This window comes from Phocoena phocoena, chromosome 2 (genome assembly GCF_963924675.1).
Source record: "Phocoena phocoena chromosome 2, mPhoPho1.1, whole genome shotgun sequence".
Taxonomy (NCBI): Eukaryota; Metazoa; Chordata; class Mammalia; order Artiodactyla; family Phocoenidae; genus Phocoena; species Phocoena phocoena.
Window position 1 is genome coordinate 144282266 of NC_089220.1, and position 27256 is coordinate 144309521.

Genomic DNA, 27256 nt, shown 5'->3' on the forward strand with positions numbered 1-27256 from the left:
GAGCTTGAGTTAGGTAGCCAGGAGACAGGGCAATATTGTGTAAACACGGCTTCCTCTTCTCCATGTAGATGGAGGAGAACAAAGTCCTTTTCCAGAAAAATAAGAGAAGGTGAGCGAATCAAGCAATAGATGTTCACTACATTCTTCCCCTTGACTTCCCAGCGTACAGGCTTACACGCATGTGCAAACGTACATGCACACATCCTTTTCCCTCATACATGCAAATAGGGCCCTACCTCGTGTGATTCACCAAATTCCTTTTCCCCTATGGGAGGTGAGCTGAAGTCCCATCTGGCAAGGAAATCTAACACGATGTTGACCCTCTCTTTTCCAGGCTCACAGTCTTTGGGGATTATCCCTTCTTCGACTCATTTTCTTTCTTTTTTTTTTTTTAAGATTTTTTTGATGTGGACCATTTTTAAAGTCTTTATTGAGTTTGTTACACTACTGCTTCTGTTTTATGTTTTGGGTTTTTTTGGCCGTGAGGCATGTGGGATCTTAGCTCCCTGACCAGGGATCGAACCCGCACCCCCTGCATTGGAAGGAGAAGTCTTAACCACTGGACCACCAGGGAAGTCCCCTTCCACTCATTTTCTTTTGAAGGTGATTTGGAGGAACAAACGGGGCAACAGGAAATCCCAGGATGCCCTGACTCCTCTGGCCTCTTCCAGACGTGACATCTCCGAAGTGCCGTAACTCTACCATTTTCTGATCAGGACACTAACTTTAGCTTTAAAAAGAAGATGAACCGGCCAAGTTGACTGCTGCAGTTTGGCAAGGTATATGATTATTTGATCCTCAGCTGCCTCAGATTTCTGGTGCTGTCCGTAAAAGGCCTTGTTTCACAGAGTCACATACTTTAGGCTATTCTCTATCAATTTTTAGAATGGCTATCTTGGACTGGAGTTTGTATCTCTCGTCTTGTACCATAAAGTCTAAAGAAGTAACTGAAACATGCTAAAATCCTATGAAATTACTCTTGAATCAAGTCCCAAGAGCAAATAGGCAACAGTTTCACTAATTATGTCACTATTTCATGGAAAAGATTGCCACCTTCCCAGACAAGGATAGGAAGGTGAGCATGTTACCGACCAGAGTTCTTGACCTCCTCAATTAATAGAAATTGATCAGAGGCCAGAAAAGAAATTCAGACAAGGCTTTATTGGGACCCCTGCTGCAGCAGAGGGGAGCGAGAACAAACACCAGGTTCCCTTGCTCACTAGCTGGGGTGGGGGGGCGAGCTTGCTCCTTATATGGGGTGAGGGTAGGGGTGTGTCCAGGGGTCGGGCTGGAGGGGTGGCTTAGGTGTTTTGCCCACCCCTTAGGTGGTGTCGTGTGCAGGGCGCATGTGCCGTACCCTGCTTTTGTTCCCGCTCTTCAGAAATGGCACTTGGGTTTTTGATCTTTTTGTATCTTATTGTCCATAATTTGCCCCAACTGGGCATGCATGCAGTTATTTTAAGTCCCTCATAGTTTCTTTGTATTTTGTTTCTCAAGGAGATGTTCGTCCAGGTGCAAGCACTGCAGCAAAGGGTCCCAGGTCCCAGGTCCCAGCCTGTCTCAAGCACATCCTCACTTCTCTCCTCACCACGCTTCTTTTAAAATCCTGATAATTGAAAATCTCCACTGCTCGCAGCAACTTCTGCATTAGTTAAGCTTCGTTTGGTCAACAATAGCAGAGATGGACCATGGCTAGCTTAACTTAAAGAGGACATTTGTTGATGTGGCCATGCCTTGAGATGGACAGGGACCAGGGCAGATTCAGTGGTCCTAGGTGGAGGGATTCACGAGCCTTCACTCTGGAGGACTCTGACATAGCTCAGTTTAAAGGTGCTCAGGTGCTGCGTCCCTCAGTACAAGATTCAGACTCTGGGTAGGGATGATTAAGGGCTTAGCTTGAGTCAGATGCCTGCCTGTGGCCAGTGAAGCAGAATGACCTAGTACAGACACAGCTGAGGGGTCTGTTCGTGTCTATCGGGGCCCGCTCCTGGGGAGTGGGCAGCTGTGGTGAGGTCTACATAGACTTAAGAGTCAGATGAGCATCACATGGTGGTTGTTATTTCTCTTCTAAATCTTTACAAGAAACTTCTTGGCTTTTTCCTTCAATTTTCTAACTATAATGTATTTGCGAACACTATAGATACGATCCACTCTAGCATTAAATGGAATTCCAAGCTTTCTTCCACTTTCTTTTTTTCTTTTTTTTTTTTTTGCGGCACGCAGACCTCTCACTGCTGTGGCCTCTCCCGTTGCGGAGCACAGGCTCCGGACGCGCGGGCCCAGCAGCCATGGCTGACGAGCCCAGCCGCTCCGCGGCACGTGGGATCTTCCCAGACCGGGGCACGAACCCGTGTCCCCTGCATCGGCAGGCGGACTCTCAACCACTGCGCCACCAGGGAAGCCCCCCACCACTTTCTTTTAAGCTTCAACTTCTCCACTCATGTATTTAATTTATCTGTCTGTCCACAGGAAAATTTTGAGTAGTTTTTGCAAGAAAGGTATCTGAGTGATGGGATGTATGGTCATGTGTTTATCTTTGATGTCATTCTTTGCCTTCTCTTATTAAAAAATTATTGTATTTAGATTTCTTTTCCCCAAAAACGTTCTGCAAAAAACTCTCATTATCTTCTGGAATTTAATATTGTGAAGGAAAAGTCTGAGCCAGCTGATTTTCTTTCTAGGAAACTAATTTCTCTGCCTGTGTACTACTTTGACTTTTTCCATTACCTTTGAAGGTGTTTTTGTTGTTGTGGTAGTGGAGGGGACGGATTGGGTTTTTTGTTTGTTTGTTTGTTTGTTTTTTGCAGTACGCAGGCCTCTCACTGTTGTGGCCTCTCTCGTTGCAGAGCACAGGCTCCGGACGCGCAGGCTCAGCGGCCATGGCTCACGGGCCCAGCCGCTCCGCGGCATGTGGGATCTTCCCGGACCGGGGCACGAACCCGTGTCCCCTGCATCGGCAGGCGGACTCTCAACCACTGCGCCACCAGGGAAGCCCTGTTTTTGTTTTTTCATTAAAGGAAAACTAGGGAAGTTGGAACAGGTACATTAAGTCCCCCACATACGAACGAGTTGCATTCCCAGAGCACATTCGTAAGTCCAATGTATTTTTAAGTCCAACAAAGTTAGCTTAGGTACCCAGTTAACACAACTGGCTATATAGTACTGTACTGTAATTGGTTTATAATACTTTTCACACAAATAATACATTAAAAAACAAACAAAAAGTAAAGAAAACATTGACTCTTTCAGTACAGTACCTTGAAAAGTACAGTAGTACAGTACAAGAGCTGGCATCCAGGGGCTGGCATCGAGTGAACAGGCAAGAAGAGTTACTGACTGGAGGAGGGAGAGGAGGTGGGAGATGGTAGAGCTGAAGGATCGTCAGCAACAGGAGACAGAGGGCGAGCTGTGATGTCACTCACGCCTGACGTGGATGGCACAGGTTCTGGTTCCTTGCTGGAACTAGATGCACGTTTGCATCTTTGAAAGTTTGCAACTTGAAGGTTCATATGTAGAGAACTTACTGTATTAGGTTTCCCTTCCAGAAACCTACAGTAAGAATTTATATGAGTACTAAAAAGACACCATCAAAACTAAAACCCCAGACAATAAAACAGTTTTCCAAAATACTGAGCTCCAAGAAGTCTAGTCTGACAACTTCTACTTTCCCGATGGGCAGTGTGTACATGTGTACATGAATATCAGGGGAAGAGAAGGTGGGTGGAAGATGAGTGGTGGGGTGGCTAGGAGGTATCAGGAGAGTTTACTGAGAAAAAATGTAAATGAAAGCTGACTTGAGAAATAAGAAAGTATTTCCAAGCAATGTGGAAGGCCTTGTTGAGCTCGGAGGTCACACATCTATAATGACCCTAATCTGCATGGTTATTTAATTTTCTCCAACAGCACTCAGAAGCCAAGGTATCGGACTGGAAGAAGCAGGCAGTTGTGTGGATACAGGCTAGTATTTTTCTCAGTAGGTATGAGAAAAGGGCAAGAAATAAGTGCATCATCAGGGAAGCAGGTCCTGTGGGTTTAGACATCAGGGGTGGGAAATGAGGGCAAGAGGAGGCTGAAGGTTGAGGAGACAGTCGAGGATCAAGGTACCAGAGGTCCTCATTAGACTAAAGATGAGGTTTAAAGGGAGGTTTAAGAGAATTTTACATGAGAGGTAAAATATTTCAGCAGACCTAGACTTGGATACGAATACGTAGTCTTTCATTTATTTCTAAAACTGCCCTTAATTTCTGTCTCTGATATTCCAGCCCACCCTCCGGCAGATGTCTTAATCCAGATGCTTTCAGAATATTCAGCCCACTCCTGTGACTGAGCGGTCAGCTCAGGATGATGAACTCAGAGCAGTCCAGAATTCCATCACAGGCTCTCCTCTCTCTTTCTTCCTCGGGGTAGATCCCATAGCCCTGGAAGGCTTATTTGGTCACTGTTGGTCACCAGGGGTGGAAACAGGAGCTGTGGTGCCCGCCTTCTTCTTCTTCTTTTTTTTTGGTGCCCACCTTCTTGATCAGGTTGGGTTGATATCCATGACTTGAGATGCTCTGGTGAGCTTGGAGTTTGTGGCTTTCAGCTCCAGCCCAGCACCTGGTCAGAGGAGACCTGGAAAAAGCGGAGCATCTTCCCTTGGCCCTGCCCAGCTGCATGCGTCTGCTGCAAAGCCTCAAAATCAAAGGACACATTCCCCTTTCAGTGAGACTTTATCATGATTCTTTTACTCAAAAGGTAGGAAATTTTTAGGACACCAAAGACAGGGAGTTTTCAACTGTTTTTTCTATCTGTTAATGTCCCACTCAAGACAATAGCAAAGCTCATCCAGTGGTCCTTTGTCCCATTTTCAGCTGGATATATGTCTATGTATAACTGATTCACTTTGCTATAAGCCTGAAACTAACACAACATTGTAAATCAACGCTACTCCAGTAAAAATTTTAAAAAGAAAAAAAGCACATGGAATTCTAAAGGACACAAGAAAGCACTGGGAAACTGAGTCAGGGAGAAGTAGCCCAGAGCAGCCTGAGGATGAGATCACAGGAGGGGACAGAGTGAGGACAATGACATTAAGAGAGTGATTAAGAATATGAGGGATGGGCTTCCCTGGTGGTCCGGGAAGATCCCACATGCCGCGGAGAGGCTGGGCCCGTGAGCCATGGCCGCTGAGCCTGCGCGTCCGGAGCCTGTGCTCCGCAACGGGAGAAGCTACAACAGTGAGAGGCCCGCGTACCGCAAAAAAAAAAAAAAGAGTAAACAAGGTTATTAAGAATATTATTGGGACAAGTAAATAATTGGAATATGAGGGGTTAGACTAGGTAAAATTATAGCCTCAATGTAAAATTTCTTGAATTTAATATCGGGACTGTGGTTACATAAAAGAATATCGTTATTCTTAGGAAACACACACAAATATCTTAAGGGGGGAAGGGGCATGGTGTCTGCAACTTGGGAGAATACATCTGTAACAAATATTGGAAAAAATCAGTATTCCTAAAAATCAATGCAAATAACCCAATAGAAAAGTGATCATATAATATATACAGTACATAACAGAAAATATACAATGAAAAGATACTCAACTCTCTCATAAATAAATAAATAAATACAAGCTAAAACAATAAGATACCATTTTTCACCCATAGAGTGGCAAAATCAAGAGAGTTTGGAAATAATATGAAGTGTTGACACTTAAACAGGAAACGGTAGAACTATAAAATGATACAGCTTCTTTTGAAGAACAATTCACCCACGACCCATATGTACCCAAAGGGGCAGGTACAGAAATGCTCACTGCAGTCATGTTTAAAGTGAAAAACTTGAAACAACATAAATGTATATAGGAATATGGGTGGAAACTCAAGTCATTTCACTGAGTGACAAGTTGTAGAATAAAATTATATGTGCTATTAAAATCAATAACAATTAATGTACTACAAAATGATATAATTTTATGGATCTATCAATATATATCAAAATTATGTAAAATCAAGGAAAATGTTCTTACAGGATATGCATCAAACAGGAATTCAGGATGGAGAGAGTGAGGTCTGATCAGTGAGGACATCAGCTTATCTGCAGTGTTTTTATTTATTTACTTATTTATTTATTTTTGGCTGCATTGGGTGTTCGTTGCTGCACATGGGCTTTCTCTAGTCGTGGCAAGCAGGGGGTCTACTCTTTGTTGGGGTGCCGGCTTCTCATTGCGGTGGCTTCTCTTGTTGCGGAGCACGGGCTCTAGGCGCTCAGGCTTCAGTAGTTGTGGCACGCAGCCTCGGTAGTTGTGGTGCACGGGCTTAGTTGTTCCGTGGCATGTGGGATCTTCCTAGACCAGGGCTCGAACCCGTGTCCCCTGCATTGGCAGGCAGATTCTTAACCACTGCACCACCAGGGAAGCCCTATCTGCAGTGTTTTAATTTTTGAAAAGGGAAATGTATTCCTATACTGCTTGCGTAATTAAGGATTACGAGTGTAATTAAGAATTTCATATATAATTACACATTAACTTTAAAATGTAGGCAGCAGCCTTTACCTCCCCAAGATCATTTATAAATCAATTTTCGTTTCTGTCTGTTAATGAGTCAGATACCACTTACTGGAGGATGGTCCCCTCTGTCATTCTAGCTTCTATTTTTACTGTTCCCTGGCACCTCTGGACTTTCTATTTAAATCAGTAATATTGTGATTTGGAAATTAAATTCAAGTGAGGACAAAACAGAGGTGCTTCTGAATTCAAGTAGCTTGGATGTTTACCTTTCCCCTGTTCAATTGTGTGCACAAGAACCTCCTCTGTCTTAACCCTGTGAGGAAACCGGCGAGAAACCACATGAGGGTATCACTACGGGGAGTCCACACAATGACACATTTTGGCAGCTCTGTTCTTTGGGGGACATTGTGAAATAAAGATATTTCTCTTCCCAAGCCTGATGACTAGAAAATGTGAGTTTCACGTGGGACCTGCATCTCCCGAAGAATGGATGTGATGCCCTGTATAATTCTTTTTTTTTTAACGTCTTTATTGGAGTATAATTGCTTTACAATGTTGTGTTAGTTTCTGCTGTATGACAAGGTGAATCAGCTATATGTATACATGTATCCCCATATCCCCTCCCTCTTGTGTCTGCCTCCCATCATCCCTATCCCACCCCTCAAGGTGGTCGCAAAGCACTGAGCTGATCTCCTTGTGCTAAGAGGCTGCTTCCCACTAGCCATCCATTTTACATTTGGTAGTATATATGTCAATGTTACTCTCTCACTTCGCCCCAGCTTACACTTCCCCCTCCCCGTGTCCTCAAGTCCATTCTCTATGTCTGTGTCTTTATTCCTGTCCTGCCCCTAGCTTCATCAGAACCATTTTTTTTTTAGATTCCATGTGTGTATACCCTGAGAAAACCATAATTCAGAAAGAGTCATGTACCACAATGTTCACTGCAGCACTATTTACAATAGCCAGGACATGGAAGCAACCTAAGTGTCCATCGACACATGAATGGATAAGGGAGATGTGGCACATATATACAATGGAATATTACTCAGCCATAAAAAGAAACGAAATTGAGTTATTTGTTGTGAGGTGGATGGACCTAGAGTCTTAACTTCACTTCATACAAAGCGAAGTAAGTCAGAAGGAGAAAAACAAATACCATATACTAACACATATGTATGGAACCTGTATAATTCTTGATGGACTTAAGATATCCCTGAAAATCCTAAAACAGTATCATGGACTATGAGAAGTCAGAGAGAACTTGCTGATTCTCAAGTTAAATCATCTTGAGTGTCTTACTGTTGTTGCTTGTTTGTATGTTTGTTTTTAATGGAGAAACCAAGGTCCAGAAGAAGGAGGTGATGTCTCAAAGTCACAGAATATTTGGGCACAGTTGAGGGCAGATCCCAGCCCTAATCATCTCCTACAACATGACCATGGCATTTGTGTGGCATGACGTATGTGCACCCATTTTGTAAATTAGACGATGGAGTAAATGGAGGAAAGGAAGTTTCCTGTTTTCTGTTATTATATCTGCCCCACAGGCCATAACAGTATGACATAGTCTAGTTACAGCAGGCCTTTCTCCCGTGGACATTGCCCGCTTAGGAGAGTGGGGCCGGCAGAGGGTCTAGATTGCCAATATTGGTGACCTGTATCAGGAGGGGTGGATGGCAGGAGACCCTAATGAAAACTGCCAAGATAAGGCATTATCTTCACTGTCAAGCATAGAATTACAAGTAGTGTTTTTCTGGTCATCATTTACTTATACAGTTTTCCCCAGTCATTCAGAAACTTGGTCCTCTACCTCACCAAGGGACAGGGGAGACTCAGGGCGAGGAACGAATGCTTTTCTGTTCTCACGTGCTTGAGTTTTGCTGCTGTACTCCTCATTCTGAAGGACAAAGTGTGCTAATGACCAAACTTTAAGAGCTGATTCAAGTCTGATGTGTTCCATCTCACCACTAAAAAAAAAAAAAAGTGAAGCCCTACAGCCAGGTCCAAAAAGGGAACTGTACACTACCATATGATCCTGCAATCCCACTCCTGGGCATATACCTGGAGAAAAGCATGGTCCGAAAGGATACATGCACCCCAGTGTTCATAGCAGCACTGTTTACAATAGCCAAGACATGGAAACAACCTAAATGTCCATCAACAGAAGAATGGATGTGGTATATATATATATATATATATATATATATACACACACACAATGGAATATTACTCCGCCATTAAAAAAGAATGAAATAACGCCATCTTCAACAACATGGGATGGACCTAGAGATTGTCACACTGAGTGAAGTAAGTCAGACAGAGAAAGAGAAATATCATATGATGTCACTTATATGCAGAAGCTAAAAAGAAATGATACAAATGACTTTATTTACAAAACAGAAACAGACTCACAGACTCGGAGAACAAACTTATGGTTACCAGCGGGGAAAGGGGGGAGGAGGGATAGTTAGGGAGTTTGGGACTGACATATACACACTGTTATGTTTAAAATGGATAACCAACAAGGACCTACTGCATAGCACAGGGAACTCTGCTCAATATTCTGTAACAACCTAATTGGGAAAAGAATTTGAAAAAGAATAGATACATGTGTATGTATAATTGAATCACTTTGTTGTACATCTGAAACTAACACAACATTGTTAATCAACTCTAATACAAAATAAAAAGTTAAAAAATAAAATAAAACAGTGTGTCAGAAGTTAAGATTAAAACAAAACAAAACAAAAAGCTAACCGTACAGGTATTGGTGTGGGGCAATGCAACTGAAAGTTAGCCACTGTCTAGCTGTCAGTACATTTAACAAGTAAACATGTGATTGGATTCTGAAGACACCCACATGGTGTGAAAGTGCTGTGGAGTGTGTGTGGTCTGGAAACAGAAAGACCAATGTTCTGACATTTACTGACATATCTGACATTTACTCACTGCTCACCTTTGGTTTTCTAATCTATGGAAGGGCAATAACACAAGGTCACTGCCAATCCTTGGTGGGCTGAAGAAAAGTGATTAGGATGGGAAGAGGACCAAAACCCACCTTGCAGGTTCCTTTAGGAATCAGGTAAGGTGACTTATTTAAAGGACCTAGTTTTTTTTTAAGGTTTTCATTACGTGGTTAGGACAAGTTATGGTGAAGAGTCCAGTAGAAGCACACAGGCTTGAAATCAAGTTTCACTTAGGTATGTATCAGATATTTAGATTTTCATTTAGGTCATTTTCTTAGTTGTATGACCTTCAGCAAATTCCTGCCCCTCTTTGAGTCTCCTCATGGGAAAATGGGGATTAAAGACCAATCTTATGGTACTGTTTAAGGTTCTACTGCGGCTGCATTGAAAGAGACAGAGTTCACTAAGTCTGTGAGTCTGTTTCTGTTTTGTAAATAAGTTCATTTGTATCATTTCTTTTTAGATTCTGCATGTAAGCGATATCATATGATATTTCTCTTTCTCTGACACTTCACTCAGCATGACAATCTCTAGATCCATCCATGTTGCTGCAAATGGCATTATTTCATTCTTTTTAATGGGTGAGTAATATTCCATTGTATATATGTACTGTGGGGGAGGGGTAGGGGGAAGGGATAGTCAGGGAGTATGGGATTGACATGTACACACTGCTGTATTTAACAGGGATAACCAACAAGGACCTACTGTATAGCACAGGGAACTCTGCTCAGTGTTATGTGGCAGCCTGGATGGGAGGGGAGTTTGGGGGAGAATGGATACATGTATATGTATGGCTGAGTCGCTTTGCTGGGTACCTGAAACAACATTGTTAATCGGCTATACTCCAATATAAAATAAAAGGTTAAAAAAATAGAGACACAGTTCAAAACAAGAGAGGAAGTTGTCTACTCTCTCTACCATATTTTAATCACATCTCCTTAATGCTATTCATCCAAAAATTTATTAATCTGATTGATATTGTTTGAATGTCTTCTAAGTGCCAAGCCCTATTCTGGGTTTGGGGGACAGATCTGTTTATAGGAAGTAATCTTGCCTTTAAGGAGGTTTATATTCCAGCAGGCAATACATACAGCTGAGGTGATGATGAGACATTCTATTGGAGTCATCACGACCATCTCTTTCACTAGATAGAGTGCTCCTGGAGGGCAGGGACCGTCCAAGCTTTTTCATCTCTATGCCTTCAGTGCCTACCCCAGAGTGAGCAAATAGTATCTAATTGCTGAATTAATAAATACAGGTAATTCTGGACTTATGCCAATAATTGGGCCGTATCTTGACCCTGCAATCCCACTCCTGGGCATATATCCAGAGAAAACAATGGCCCGAAAGGATCCATGCATCCCACTGCTCATTGCAGCATGAGTTACAGTAGCCAAGACATGGAAGCAACCTAAATGTCCATCAGCAGAGGAATGGATGAAGAAGATGTGGTACAGATCCACAATGGAATACTACTCAGCCATAAAAAGAACAAAATAATGCCATTTGCAGCAACATGGATGGATCTAGAGATTGTCATACTGAGTGAAGTAAGTCAGACAGAGAAAGAGAAATATCATATGATATCCCCTATATGCGGAATCTAAAAAGAAATGATACAAGTGAACTTATTTACAAAACAGAAACAGACTTGCAGACTTAGGGAATGAACTTATGGTTACCAGGGGGGATGGGTGGGGGGAAGGGAAAAAGAAAAAGAATTGGGCCATATCTTCCTAGCTAACTGAGCTATTGAGATCTTAGATGAGCCCAGAATTTTGGAACCTAAAAGAACCTCAAAAGTCAAGGAGTCCAGTCCCTCATCTATAATTTCAGTTTCTTCTACAATATTCCTACAGTTGATTTCATGAAAACGGGTAAGAGTTCCTAGGAATGGAGGTATCATGAGAAAATAAGATGATGTCATTTTTGCTAAATTTTAGATGCGGTAGAGATGGAGATTTAAGAACCATGGGCTCCAAGAAAGCCTGTGATCCGTCTCAAGCTGACATCTATTGGTGGTGTTCCTGTCCCTCATTAGTACAGATAAGGTGACATGAAATTCAGACTGTCACAATGAGCACTATGGCAACCGGAATTTGTGCCTAATAAAACAATTGCCGAGCTTCAACCCACAGCCCTCTGATTCCACACACCAACCGTCCCAGCAAACTCAAATAAAAGAATCTGGACAGTTCATTGAAATTCACTGTGATCCTATTTGTCTCAGAATTAAAACCGCATTAAGTGGGGATGTGTGACAGTTCATTTGAGCTCCTTTGCTTTGACTTGCTGTGCGAATCAGGAATGGATACCAGGGCAATATTTAACCCAGTTGAACATGAGTAAATACACGGAAACAACATCCAAGTCCTCTTCAAACCGCTTTGGCAACGGTGAGATTGAGGACAAGTAATGAGAGTGCTAAACACAAATAATTTCAATTCTTTTAAACGCTTGCTGGTTTCAGAGCGCAGCTACTCAATATTTCTCCCATAGCATCAGCATCACAAGAAATTAATATATGTCATATGGTTGAATTTTTTCAAGTCTTTACCATTTTCTCACTACCTCCTGTTCGGGGAACATGTGAAGCTTTGCGATATGAAGACTCAGGGGAGCTTGGGAGGGCCTCTGGGATTATGGAATCTGTGATTTTAATGCCTCGCATGATAAGATGAGTTGTTAGGTTCCCATTTTATAGGGACAAAGCCAGATGGCAGAAATTAAGATTTGGGGATTCAGAGAACAGCAACACATGTTTATGCTCTTGAGAATAAACTTGCGAACATCTGGTAAGGACATGGAATGCATCTTTAGGAGCCAGGGTTATCCTATTAACTAGAATGCAGAAGGGCAAAGTGGACGCTCTGGAGACACAAGCTTAGGTTTGTATCACAGCTCTGCTCCCTAGAAGTTGTATCCCCTTAGCCTACAGACCTCCCCTGATTGCCTCCCTGTAAGATCACCTGTAAAAGGGAGGAAACTCCAAACTCCCAGGATGTGGGAGGATTGCTGGGAGAAGATGGGGTAATGCATCCACAGCAGCCAGCTAGGTGCCTGACACAGACTCCTACTCACCGTGATTCTCTTCCCCCTCAAGGAACACTTGGGTTTACCCACGTGCACACAGAGTCCCCGGAAACAGTACATTCAAGCAACCAGTCTGGGGGCCCTTTAAAAAAAGAAGCATCTACAGGAACAGTTATGGGAATGATTGATTAACTTTAACCAGTACAATTCATTATGAAGGCCAGGAGGGAAGATATTACCGTGACAAATTGCTCGGCTGGTTTTTTTTTTTTTCTGTCTTTACATGAACACATTTGTCAGCACAAGAGGAGGAGAGAAAAATAAACAAAAGAAGTTCTAATGTCAAAGAGACCTCTTATTGATTTAGTTCTGCATGACTTTCCCATTCAGAATGAGACAAGGTAGTCTCTACGTATGAGGATAGCCCTTCCCCGGGACAGGAGAATGACCAGGTAACCCCAGGAGGTGGCTCCAGAGTATTGTCCGTCCAGCCCTCAGCTTCTGTTCCCTCCCCGCCAACCTCTTTTTTTAGCAGGGACGCTGGAAGAAAAGAGGAAGGGGGCAAAGATAAATGAAAGTAGTATTTCCTTCTTTGACGATGGCCTGAGTATATCATGGCTAAGAACTTCAGCTTCAAAGTTGGAGAAATCTGGATTTGAATCAAGTCCAAGTTCAAAGTTGATAGCTGTGTGACTTTGGATCTATTTACAAATCGCTCTGAGCCTCAGTTCCTGCATTTATAAAATGGGCATAACAATACTTGCTTATTAAAGACGGGGTAAATACTGAGTGAGACAAATGACATTTATCGATGTCTGATATTCTATTCTATTATTCTTCGGCTTCTTTGTATATCGTATGTATCCCCACTCAATTATAATTAGGGTAGGAAAGCTGTGTGTTTTGCTCACCCCTGTGTTCTCAGCATCCAGGACTCTGTCTAGCACATAGTTGGCACTTTATTAAGATTGATTGGATGAATAAAGAGCTTAGCCCAGTGTCGTCATATAGTAGGATCTCAAGGTACGATGGCTTTCAAACATGCAGTGAAGAGTTCAGCCCAGTGTCGTCATATAGTAGGATCTCAAGGTACGATGGCTTTCAAACATGCAGCGAAGGGGTGAAGGAATCTTTGAGATCTGAGAAGCCAACTTAGATTCAACAAGAATGTGAACTCTGATTCCACAACGCCTGGGTTTAAATTCCACATCCGCACTTTTTAACCTGACCCCTCTGGGCCTCTGTCTCCTCAACTGTAAAGCTGGGTTGGCAATAACAGTACCCACTTCAAAGAATGGTGGTGCACACAAGTGTGATGCTTGGCTCGTTGTAAGAGCCTACTGTTCTTAGTTGGCCGTGGATGGAGTGAGCTGACACGAAGAAGGGGCGTAACGCAGCTGGAATCATCAAATCCCATGGGTCTTGAATGAGCGTCAAAAGTCACGGCCAACTAGAGTTCCAGAGGAGAGACCTGGGGCCTGGGCTGGTGTCAGCCCTGTGTATCCCATCCTGGGACTCAGGTTCACTGCAGTTCCAGTCCCGTGGCAGGTCTGGGGAGGATCCTTCCCGGTGGACGAGGCCTCCTTAAAGGCACAGGGTCTCACACTGGGGTGGGCACCACGGAGAGCACAAGGTGATTCTCACTCCCAAGGAGGGCTTCTTTGAAAGCTCTTGTCACCTAGCTCACCACCCCGCACTCCAGGACTAAGAGCCTTTTATTACAAGATCCCAGGACACCTTTCCCCGTCTATGCGCATGTGCCACGGGGATGAAGACTTGCTCCATGTGTGTCTCTCCTGACAGACTCAGATCATGAGGCCAGGACCTGTGTCTGACTGTTCCCTCCTCTAGGCCCAGCAGCCGGCACTGTCCCTGGCACATCATATGGCTTCAATAAACAGTCTGTAGAAGGAAGGAAGGAAGGAAAGAAGGAGCGAGGGAGGGAGGGAATCAGTTTATAGGCAAACAAGGAAAGTCTAGGAACATGCAACATGTTTGGCTGAATTACACTTCCTGTGCCACAAATGTGCCTCTTTGCGCTCTCTCTCTCTCTCTCTCTCTCTCTCTCTCTCTCTCTCTCTCTCTCGCTCTCTCTAATTCAATCCCTGCCACTTGCATTTCAGTAACAAAACACTGCAGGTATAACCTATGCACCCGGATTTCCCACGCAGACTCAGACACACAGGAGGTGGGTGCACTTGGGTCAGGACGCCCCACGGAAGAGCCCCAGCTGTGACCACAGGCATTTGCAGACCCTGCACGAGGTTGGCTCCCACCTGACGGTGCCCTTCTGACCTGCACAGAACATCCTTGTGCCCAAAAGTCTGGGGCCACTCTGAGGGGAGATAGGGAACCAGGCCGCGAGGAGCCAGAGCCCGAGCCTCAGGAAGCCTGGCACATAGCTTGCAGCCAGCACTGGAGACAGTGATTTATTTCAGAGGGATGTGTTTGCCGTCCAGCCGCACAGCCAGGGAACCTTCTCTTCTCCACTGGCCAAGCACATGCGCGCGCACCACCCACACACAGACCCTCACACATACACCCACACATTCACACAAACATAAACACGCTCTCTCACACCCATACACGGAAACCCACACACGCCTTGGGTACTAACACACTCACACGCATACTTACAACTGCATGCGGTGCACACGTTAATCTTCCTGGCCAGTGAGAGAAGAGAAAAAAATGAAGCCGTGTCCTCGCCTTTCACCTCCGCCCTCACGTGTGTGGCCCTCCTTGCTGAGCTCTGCGCCCTTCCCATTAGGCAGCCGCTGATGCTGACAGGCCCAGCTGGGCCTTGCGCGCCTTCCCAGTTGGCCAGGCCTCCCTTGGCCAGGTCTCCCCAGTTGCTGGCTGCAGAATTCCCCACACCAGCCCCTTCGGACCGTCCCTTTTCATCCCTCTGACTTTTTTTTTTTTTTTATAATAGTCATGAGCATTTATTGAGCTTGTTTTTTTAATATTGTTGTTTATTTTTTTCTTATTGGGGTATAGTTGCTTTACAATGTTGTGTTAGTTTCTGCTGTACAACGAAGTGAATCAGCTATACGTATACATCTATCCCCTCCCTCTTGGACCTCCCTCCCACCTCGCCCCCATCCCGCCCATCTAGGTCATCACAGAGCACCGAGCTGAGCTCCCTGTGCTATATAGCAGGTTCCCACTAGCTATCTGTTTTACACATGGTAGCGTGTATATGTCGATCCCAATCTCTCAATTCATCCCCCTCCCCGCCATGTCCATACATCTGTTCCCTAAGTCTGCGTCTCTGTTCTTGCCCTGCAAACAGGTTCATCTGTACCATTTTTCTAGATTCCGTATACATTCGTTAATATATGATATTTGTTTTTCTCTTTCTGACTTACTTCACTCTGTTTGACAATCTCTAGGTTCATCCACGTCTCTACAAATGACCCAGTTTTGTTCCTTTTTATGGTTGAGTAATATTCCACTGTATATATGTACCACATCTTCTTTATCCATTAGAGAAATGCAGATCAAAACTACAATGAGGTATCACCTCACACCAGTCAGAATGGCCATCATCAAGAAATCTACAAACAGTAAATGCTGAAGAGGGTGTGGAGAAAAGGGAACCCTCTTGCACTGTTGATGGGAATGTAAATTGATACAGCCACTATGGAGAAAAGTACGGAGGTTCCTTAAAAAACTAAAAATAGAATTACCATATGACCCAGCAAACCCACTACTGGGCATATGCCCTGAGAAAACCCTGATTCAAAATGACACATGCACCCCAATGTTCGCTGCAACACTATTTACAATAGCCAGGACATGGAAGCAACCTAACTGCCCATCACCTCTCTGTCTTTCCCAGCAAGTGATAAACTCCCTGGCCTCCCTGTCCCCTCCAGCTCTTCTGCCCACCCCGCCCACCCCGCCCCCGTCCCAGCAGGAGATGGGCTGCAGGGCCTGGGGGAAGGAAGGAAGAGCACACACGGGCCTCAGAGTCGACCGACACAGGTCCGGTTCTTGCCTGCTCGCTTTCTGTCTGTGCAGATTTGGGCAGGTCTGTCAGCCTGTCCTGATCTTGAATTTCCTCATCTGCAGACCATGACCCCTTGAATCTGGGATCAGTAAGTAAATGAGATAAGGAGCAGGACAGACACAGTGGGCGCTCTGTACCTGTTCATGTCTTCACTCTGCTCTCTCTTCCCCAGGTGAATTCCTCCATCTGCGCCTGGGTCCCTCTCTTTCAAAACACGAACCTTTCTGTCTGCTTGGGCTTCTGTCCCTTGACCTGTAACCAGGCCATAATCTTCTGCTTCCTAAAGAAAGCCTCCCTTGGGCTTCCCTGGTGGCGCAGTGGTTGAGAGTCCGCCTGTCGATGCAGGGGACACGGGTTCGTGCCCCGGTCCAGGAAGATCCCACATGCCGCAGAAAAAAAAAAAGAAAGCCTCCCTTGACGATGCCTCCTCCATCACCCACCCCCTTCTCATCATTTACTCTACAGTAATTTCCCTGCATATGAACAAGTTCCATTCTGAGAGCGCGCTTGTAAGTGCAATTTGTTTGTTAAGTCCAACAAAGTTAGCCTAGGTACACAGCTAACACAATTGGCTATATAGTACTGTACTGTAATGGGTTTGTAATACTTTTCACACAAGTATATTATGTCTGCTGAAATAAACATAGATACTAGGGATCCAAAGAAATCATAAAGACCACACATAATACAGAACTTGGTTTTAACAAACGTGGTCACAGTGAAGTAATTGGATTAAAAAGATGGTAACTGAGTTTTACCTATCAACCCAATATCTCTAATATCTAATGTACATTCCTATTCAAAATTCTTCAGAGTGAAATTATTTTATGGGCTTGAAATATAATTTTTAAAGTCTTTATTTAATTTGTTACAATATTGCTTCTGTTTTACGTTTTGGTTTTCTGGTCACAAGGCATGTAGGATCTTAGCTCCTGGACCAGGGATCAAACCCACAACCCCTGCATTGGAAGGTGAAGTCTTAACCACTGGACCACCAGGGAAGTCCTGAAATGTTTTATTCTAAGGTTGCGTATTCCAAGAAGTTCTGCACTAGTACCAAAGAAAGTAACACTTCTATTTTTTACTGTACTCTCTACCGTGCTGTACAGTAAAGTACACAAAAGCACAGCCACTGGTAGAGGATGCACGCCCATGACAATGTATGCCAGACACGTGAACTCACTTAGGTGGTTGGACGCGCAAATGCACGTTCACATCTTTTTTTTTTTTTTGCGGTACGCGGGCCTCTCACCGTTGCGGCCTCTCCCGTTGCGGAGCACAGGCTCCGGACGCGCAGGCTCAACGGCCATGGCTCACGGGCCCAGCCGCTCCACAGCATGTGGGATCTTCCCGGACCGGGGCACGAACCCGTATCCCCTGCATCGGCAGGCGGACTCTCAACCACTGCGCCACCAGGGAAGCCCACGTTCACATCTTTGAAAGTTTGCAACTTGAAGGTTCGTACGTAGGGGACTTACTCTATTAATACAATATTTACAATATTGCTCTTCAGCTCCTGCTTCCTCCTCTCCTGCACATCACAATGAGCTGTCCACCTGCTCCACCTCCAGTCTCTTTAAATGACACTTGCTCATGGCTTCCCTGGGGTCTGCTGTGCCCAATTCAATTGCATCCCCTCCGGGCCTCCTGGTGCTGGTGCCAGCACCGCCCCCTTCAGCTGGGGGTAAGGGTGGAGTAGTGGGTGGCCAGAGCACAGGCCTGACTTCCAATCCCAGCTCAGCCACTCACCAGCTGTGCCACCTTGGGTCACTCACATTCCCTCTCCAGGCCTCAGTTTCATCATCTGTGAAATGGGGCCCCAAGGAGCACCTGCCGTACTGGGTGGTGGTTTTGAGGGCTACATGAGGTAATGCACGCTGGGTGTTTCCCATGTAACAAGCGCTCGATCATCATTATCTCTTATTTTGACCCTTCAAATCTTCCCCTCCCCAGAACCTTGAACCTCCGACCTCCCCTGGTCCTCCTCATCATGTCTTTTTTTTATCCTTTCAATTTGGAAATGCACCATATATGCAATACAGTATAATGTGTGTATAGTTTGAAACGTGGTCTTTTTTTTTTTTAACTTTTTTATTATGGAAAATTTCAAACAACGCAAAAGTGGAAGCAGTAGTATGACAAACCCCCATGGACCCATCAACCAGCTTCAAGAATTACCAACACAACATTACTGTGGCTCGTCATGTCCTCCCCAGTGCTCGTACATGGATGCTCTGCAGGGCTCTGTCTTCAGGCTCCAGGGTGTGTGCTAGAAAACCGGATCCCTTCCACAGCACCCACCCTCCTCTCCTCTCAGAGGACGCCACCTCCAGGCCTCTGGCCCCGGTGCCTCTCTCGGGTCCCAGGTCTGCTATGGGACTTTCGCACATCTCTACCCGGACAGGGGTTCCCACTTCCTGGGTTTAGATTGCCATCTCTGGTCTTTGAGCAGGGAGCTGCATTATCGGGCTATTCTATCTTGTTGGCTCTAACGGCAGTCCTGCAAAGTGAGTGGTATTGACCCCACCTCAAAGATGGGGGGATGGAGAGGCAGCTAACCCCAGCCCTGTCACTCCACACCTGAAACAATACCTTTTTTTTTTTTTTGGCCGTGTCACGCAGCTTATGGGATCCTTGATCCCCGACCAGGGATCGAACCAGCGTCCTCCCGCATTGGAAGCACTGAGTCTTAACCACTGGACCGCCAGGGAATTCCCAACAGTATCTATTTTAAACATGCTTTTCTCTAGGCACTATGCCAGTTACCTTACCATTTTAATTGTTCCAGTGACCCTAAGTAGGAATGATTCCCATTCTACAGATGTGGAAACAATTTCAGTGACTTTCTCAAGGTTGGGCCGGTACCAAGTTGAATTCCACTGATGAAAAGAGTGACCTAAATAAGGTCACTGTCAAATAGTCAGCTAAGCTCCCTCCTTACCTCCCTTTTTCCTCCCTCCTCCCCTCTGTACCTGCCACACTTACCACGCATGCACATAGATAACAATTCTGAAGAGACCCAGTTTCTGGAAGATAAGACAGACTCTATGCCATAAGCACCCCTGCTAGAAAGGCTGACAGAGCCATGCCCTGGAGTGCAAGTCTATGCAGGGTTGTCTTTTTATACCCATCCTAGGGTATACCCATCCTTTATACCCTAGGAGAAACCTAGACTTTTAGACTATATTTCTTTGAGGCCAGTTACAAAAACTCTTCAAATCAGAAAAAAGCAGCTCTGTATTTCATAATCTAGTAAATTTCATGGTTTACTGCAATCTTCCACAGATAGCAAAAGTTAATTTCAAGGAAATTGTCCTTTGCTTATGAAACAGATATTACTTTGATTTTCTTTGAAGAAGCAGACTTTTAGTTCCATGAAAATAGTGTAAACGATGCAACAGTTGACTCAGTGAGACTGGGTTTACTTCTGAGTAAAGCCAGTGCAAGCGGCTTCCAAGATATAGCACTGCACCCTGCAGTTTCAGATTTAGGTAAAATTTGAAGCAAAATGGTTTGTAGAAAGAGCACTGTCACAGAAATGAGACGCCTGCAGTTAAAGTACCATCTCTCCTACGTGCATGACTCTTTGTAAAATGAGAACGGCAATACTCATTTCTCATCGTTCCTCAGGATGCAGGAAAACACCCAAAATTTTTCTTAAAAAAATTTTTTTGAATAGTAATACATTCACATGGTTAGAACTTCAAAAAGTACAGAAGGGTATATAGTGAAAATTCTTCCTCCCACTCTATATCCCGTCCTCCGAACCCCATCCCTCTGCAAAGGGTAATCACTGTTATTAGTTACATTTCTAAAGATGTCTTATGTACATAGTTAACAATACAATGATATATTCTTTTTAGCACCTTAGTTTTTAAACGAATAGTGACATACTAGACATAATTTCTGTGCTCGGCTTTCTTCACTTAATGTGGCTGTTAAAACTTCCAAGTGATGCACAAATGCGAGGAGTTATTATTATTATTTTAAAATATTATCTCAATAATGTACAATGATAATTATGAAGATTAATTTTTCTTAGAATTTAGAAAGGAAAAAAGAGGAAACTTTAGTATAGTAAAGCTTGGGTGCTTAATGAAATAATTGTGTGCAGAACGTATGTGCTAAATATAACAAATTTCTCTAAATTTAACTTGAATACTCCCTGAGTCATAAATAACCAGCAAAAACACTTTACGTACAAAGGACGCTTTCCCGCTCCACTGCGACACTGGACCACAGAGCTGTCTTGTGTTAACAGTGCCACCTAGAGGCAGAAGGTCATCCCCACTACAGGATTTCTTCCCCAGCTGATTTATTCTTGGCTTATCTACACCTCAGGAAATCCATGTCCTACACATAGACACATTCATATCTCTTCTTTTGATTTCCTTGCTTTCTCTCTGTCTTTGAAAACTGGTGAACACAGGAAAATCAATTCATTTCCTTTTTTTCTACATTTTAATTTCCATTACAAACTGACTCCAAGTGTGGCCCAAGGGAATTCTTTTGGGTCCCTTGAAAGGGAAGTCATCAGTTTTCAAGTGGCATCATACAGAATAAGAAGCAAGTGGATCCTCGGGTCCTGTGAAGGGACCAAAGCCCTCTCCGGACGCTCGAGCCTAGTGGTCTTCAAGTTTGCGTGTGCACCGGCATCACCTGGGCGGGCCTGTTAAGATCCAGAGTAGGCTTGACGTGCGTTTCTGACAAATTCACAGGTGAAGCTGACACAGTCTCCTGTGCTGGATGCTGTGCTGCCCAGAGCCTCGCTCCAGCCCGGAAACGCACAGTCCCCCGGCCACAAGAGTGTTGGTGGCTGAGGCTCTCCGGTGATCTGCTCTCTGGGAATTGCTTTCAGCTGAAGAAAGCCTTCTCTCCCAAAGCCACATCATGCCCCAGAGGCAACACCTCTGAACGTTATTCCCTGCAGAGGCAGAAAGGCCCCGTCCCTTGCTTCAAGGTGGGACAGCACCGCCAGAGATCCGCTTGTGCTGGGCCCAGCTCTCGCCCGCAGCTGCCCTGTGGTCCACATCCTCCTCCCTCCTCCCTCCTCCAGGCTGCTGATCCTATGGGCACTTCCCCGTAAACCCTGCAAACAAATCTCTGTCCCATCGTCTGACTCCCGGAGACCGTAACCCAAGACACCTTCCTGAAACTAAAATCTTAGCCTTGAAATACAGAGAAAACTATGTAAGCAACAATGTGAAAGTGCTGTGTAGATTTTGTCATGCTGTCTGTACGTAAAGGACCATTATAGTTACTACGTGTATCATTTTTTTCAAATTTGTCTTATGCTAGTTTTTATTTCAAATAGAGAACGTTCCAGCTAATTTACAGAAGTTTAGCCTCAGGAATTTGTAAGTTCACTGAGCATTCCAACCCCACATTAATAGCATGCTTTCTAAAGTAAGCGCCCTTTCTTTTAAAAGCAGCAGCGCGTGTGATTTTTTCACTCTTAATACAAATATGAAGAAATACTCCATTCATTCCTTTCGCAAATAGTCATTGAAGGCCTCTGGGCTTGGCACTGTTGTGGGCGCTGAAAATGCAGCGTTTATGGAGATTCCATTCTAGTATGAAAAATAAATAATTATGTCTGCATAATGACAAGTTCTGCAAATGAACTAAGATAAGTGATGTGCATAGACGGTGACTTCCAGGAGTTGAGCTACTCCTTGATCTTGTATAAAACACAGGTCTCAAGAGCATTATGGACTGGACCTCCAGAGCTGGGCTAGGACTGCAAATGCTACATTGCTCCTGTGGGTCACATGAGAGTTTTGTTCTACAGTTCTACAGATATTTATTGCATGCCTACCCTATGTCAGTAGTGGTATTGAAAAGGCTTGAACTTCCAAATACAGCAGCAACAACAGTGATAGAAGTGTGACTACCCTAGGGAATAGCTCTTGACCTAGCTGGTAGAAGAAGTTAGTCTTCTCTGGTGGGTGATAGACCTCACCCACCGGAGAAGGTGGGTGAGGTCAGTTGTTCTCACACTTGAGCATGAATTCGAATCACCTGGAGGACTGGTCCAATCACAGAATACTAGACCTCCATCCTTCCCCCTACCTCTGAGGTTTTCTCTTGCAGTAGATCTGGGGTGGGACCTGAGAATTTGCATATCTATCATGCTCGTATGCTAATTAGCACTGTGTTCGTTATTATTACTATTTTTAGAATAACCGCTGCCCTTTGCTACTAGACTCCTCCCTCCTTAGGTTTTCCTCGAGCAAGAAGTCGATTCTTCCACCCCATTAAAATCAGGCTGGGCCTTGTGACTTGACCTGGCAATGAAATGTAAATGCAGGGATGGCGTGTCACTTTGGAGCAGAAACCCTAAGAGCCATTACGTACTCCTGCTATCTTTCTCTTCCCCTCTGTCAGGAGACAGGTATATCCCAGATATGGGGCTGCTCATTCAGCCTGGGTCCTGTAGTGAAGAAGAACTGAAATCTAGCCGCACTGATTCATGATGGACATGCAGCACAGGACATAAGCGAACCTTTGTTGTTATAGGCAACTGAGGTTTGGGGGTTGCTTGTTAGTGCAGCATATCATGGTCTAAACTGACTGATACAGAAGACTTCCTAGAGAACACGATACTGAGTAGAGTTTTCAAGGTGCATTGTCCAGGCGGAGAAGAGGCGTTTGAGATGGCAGGCAGGCTGTGTGGGGTATCTAGTGCATAGAACACTTCAGTATAGAAAGTGATGGGAGAGGTAGGCAGGAGTCAAATCACTGAATCTCGCATGTCAAATTGCATCCTCTAGAGACCAGATGACAAAAACCTCACATGGAACATGCCCCAAATAGAGCCTTAGATACCATTCCCTATCCCCAAGCTGTTCTTTCTGAAGTCTTCTCCAATAAATTAAACAGTACCGACACTTACCCTGTTCCTCAAGCCAAAAATCCAAAAGTCATCCCTGATCAACTTGTGTCATTCTCTCACCCCTCGTCAGCAAGTCTGGTTGGCTGCACCTACAAACACGAGCTCAGTCCTTTCTAAATCCACTGCCTCCCGCTGGCCCAGCCACCAGCATCTCCCCCTAGAATCACTGCAACTACCTCCTGACCAATGCCCTTGTTTCCAGCCTTGCTTCCCTGTGGTCCATTCTCCACACTGTAGCCAGAGCGAGCTCCTAAAAGTATAAATCAGATGATGGATTATGTCATCTCCCTGCTTGCAGTCTTCCAGAAGCTTCCCATTATATTGAAAATAAAACCGAACATCCTTATTGTGGCTGATAAGTCCCTACATAACCTAGCCTCTGCCTACATCACCAATTTCTCCTCATACCAAATTCTCTTGTCCAGTTCACTGAGTTCAAGCTACCCCGGCTTTCCTTCGCACTGCAAGTTCCCTCTGTCAGAAATGTTCATCTTCAGTCCTCCATGCACCATATCCTCGGGGGAGCCTTCCCTGGCTACCCTAACTCAAGCAGTACCTCTGCTCCTAAGTTGAAAATCTTTCTTCATTACGCCTATTGTTGTTTGAAATTATTTTATGTATTTGCAAGCGATTGCTATCTGCACATTCATTAGAATAGAAGTTCCAAGACATCAGGTCTAAGACTTTCATGAATTCATTTGTTCACACATCCACTCAACAAATTTTTATTAAGCATGTAGTACGTACAAGACATTGTCCCTTCTGGGGACGATATTTCAGCCATGAGCCACTGCCCTGGCACATTCAAGTTGCTTAATAAATATCAGTTGCCTAACTAAATAAATGAATAAACCGAAGGGTAGAAAAAAGATTGGATCAGAAAGAAGTATATAGGTCACACATACATTGCTAATGAGAAAACTGAACTTTTATGATAAAACAACAAAATGCTGTTTAGACTGGCTGAGACACCCAGATCAAACAGCATCGGTCCCAGAGAAAATGAGCTAGGAAAGGCTCCCTCGCTGGGACTTCTGAAAGTATACAAGAATCATTAAAACGGAGAACATGACTGCATAACCAGCATAAAAATACACATGTTCTTCTATTAGCACATGTTCTTCTATTAGCAGGATATCTACTCAGTAACTTATCAGGAATCATTTATTAAGTGCTTTCCTTGACAAAGGAAAGGAAACTGTATTGTAATTAGTCACACTCGCACGACTGATTCCTAACAATAATTTTATGTCCAGGATGTAATGAATCTTCAGGGAATTTCAAAAACTGCTACAAGTTGAAGTCAATTTTGAGACAGCAAAGCAACAGTGTTTGTGTGGGTTGAAGTGCGGTGGCTGGTTCCAGCTAGGAACTCCAAAGTTTTCCTGATTTTGGATACGGGTATATTTTTCACATAAGACACTATCACTTCTATGTACCTTCTCCCTCTTCTTTCCGTTACAAGGAGTAGTGAAGACATAAACCAATTCCAGGTACAGCAAAATCTCCACGATTCAGGCTCACCCTGGAGAAAGCCAAGGGCAGCTATGGCCAAGCCTGAATTCTAGAGGAAGGAAGTGGTGTATGCTTTTTAAAAAGGTACATCCAATATTAACCAAGTATTGACTTTTGCTAGTATCTGGGGGGAGGACTCTAAATTAACGTAGGATTAAAATGACTTACAATGGCATATTGCGATTGATTTGTCCTCTGAGGGAGAATAAACATTTTCTTCTACAAGATTAGCTATATTGGTCCATGTGTGCTCGCCGGCGGTCCTCGTTCTCTCCATGTACATGATGGACCCGCAGCCACTCCCCCGGCCCGTGCTGCAGGCCCCCAGGAGCCTGGCCCTGAGGCGTGAGATATTTCAGTCAAAGGAAGAAACAGCTCTTCTCCTGAGATGGAATCTGTTGTTTGCGAATGTGGGTAATCAACTTGACATGTGGGCCAAGTGGTGCCCTATGTAATAAAATGAAAAGAAGAGACAAGATGATGTCATTTTCCCATATTGTGAAACCTTCAAAAACAAATGCCTTTTGTGAGACCAAGCTAACAAACCTCTGATGGTGCAAAGAGGATCTGTTTGAAGAACTTAACAGTAAGATAGAAGTACTTTCAAGCTGAGGCCTGCAAGTGTATAAAGGTCTAAAATACAGAGTGAGGAGGGCTGACCATCTGAATCTCATTCAGTCGAGGAAGCAAGGCTAGGAGTTGGATCGTCTTCATTCTGTGGCCCTTGACTTTGTGGGTGGGGCATATAAGTGGACACAGTTTGTTTTCCTGTGAACCTATTACCTTCGGGATGTGCCAAGATTTGCCTTATAATACCACCTTCATGCCTGATCTTCTGAACGTTATGACCGACAGACAGCGGCTTTAGCGATGAAGCCATTCCACCCTAGGGTGAACTTGGGTTGTTCTCGAGATTTCCGGTCATTTGTGCACTCGATGCTTCTATTTGTATGGAATACGGACATGTCACACTTCCCTGCCCTAGGCTCTGTCAGAGGGCTTACAGAGAGTGTTTGAAGCTCGTGGAGATGTTTGGTGTCCCTTGGCCTGAAGATATGGAATGCAGTAGGTTCCCAGATTGTGATGAACCGTATCCTCGACTTGTGGATGTGAATTTAGCTGGAGATCCTACTGAAGGAGGCCCAGTGGCAGTGCAGAGGGACCATGGTGTTTGGTGTCCCCGAGAGTTGAAAATTGATCCTGATCTTGGCTATTCTTTTTCACACATGTGTGATTGTTCACCTCGTTGTCCAAATATATACTTTAGGAGAGAAGAACTTTCATTTGCTCCGTATTTCATAGGATTGATTTCACTCATTTGCCTCTCTGCCACATTATTTACTTTTTTAACTTTTTGGATTGATGTCACAAGATTTCATTATCCTGAAAGGCCTATTATATTTTATGCAGTCTGCTACATGATGGTATCATTAATTTTCTTGATTCTGTTTTTCCTTGAGGACCGAGTAGCCCACAATGCATCTAGCCCTGCACAGTATAAGGCTTCCACAGTGACACCAGGATCTCATAATAAAGCCTGTACCATGCTTTTAGTGGTACTCTATTTATTTTACTATGGCTGGTAGTGTTTGGTGGGTAATTCTTACCATCATGTGGTTCTTGGCAGCTGTGTCAAAGTGGGATAGTGAAGCTATTGAGAAGAAAGCATTGCTATTTCACTCCAGTGCTGTGGGGGCATCCCTGGGACTCCAACTATCATCCTTTTAGCGATGAATAAAATTGAAAGTGACAATAAAAAAAAAAAAAAAAGATTGGGGCTTCCCTGGTGGCGCAGTGGTTGAGAGTCCACCTGCCGATGCAGGGCACACGGGTTTGTGCCCCGGTCCGGGAGGATCCCACATGCCGCGGAACGGCTGGGCCCATGAGCCATGGCCGCTGAGCCTGCGCGTCCGGAGCCTGTGCTCCGCAACGGGAGAGGCCACAACAGTGAGAGGCCCGTGTACCAAAAAAAAAAAAAAAAAAAAGATTACTTATATTGTTTCCTTAATTCATTTTTTCAGAATACTTAGGCAAAATTAATTCAATCCAGGTCCAGTCCATCTGTATGCAAACTTTGGATTTGTGGGTCTGAATTAATATTTTATCATAAAACTAAAAAGCATTCTTATACCCAGCATGGTATAGTCTCTCTAACGTTCTCCAAGGTCTCGTCAGAGACCTCTTTCTGTGTTTAGGTGTCAAGATAGTAATTGCTTTTGCCAAAGTGCCGTGACTCATGTTTAATCACTTTTCTTTAATGACTCAAGCTGGGAACTCAGTGACGTTTGTGAGTGGCAGGATGACATAAAAGAAGCTGGGTGAATTCTCTCTTCACCATCCTCCATGGT

The 27256-nt window shown here is 44.3% G+C and overlaps 1 pseudogene; it reads left to right on the top strand.

The window, feature by feature from the left end:
• The first annotated feature begins 11791 nt into the window (after positions 1–11791).
• On the top strand, positions 11792–26710 carry LOC136118538 (frizzled-3 pseudogene; annotated as a pseudogene).
• Positions 26711–27256: the final 546 nt, after the last annotated feature.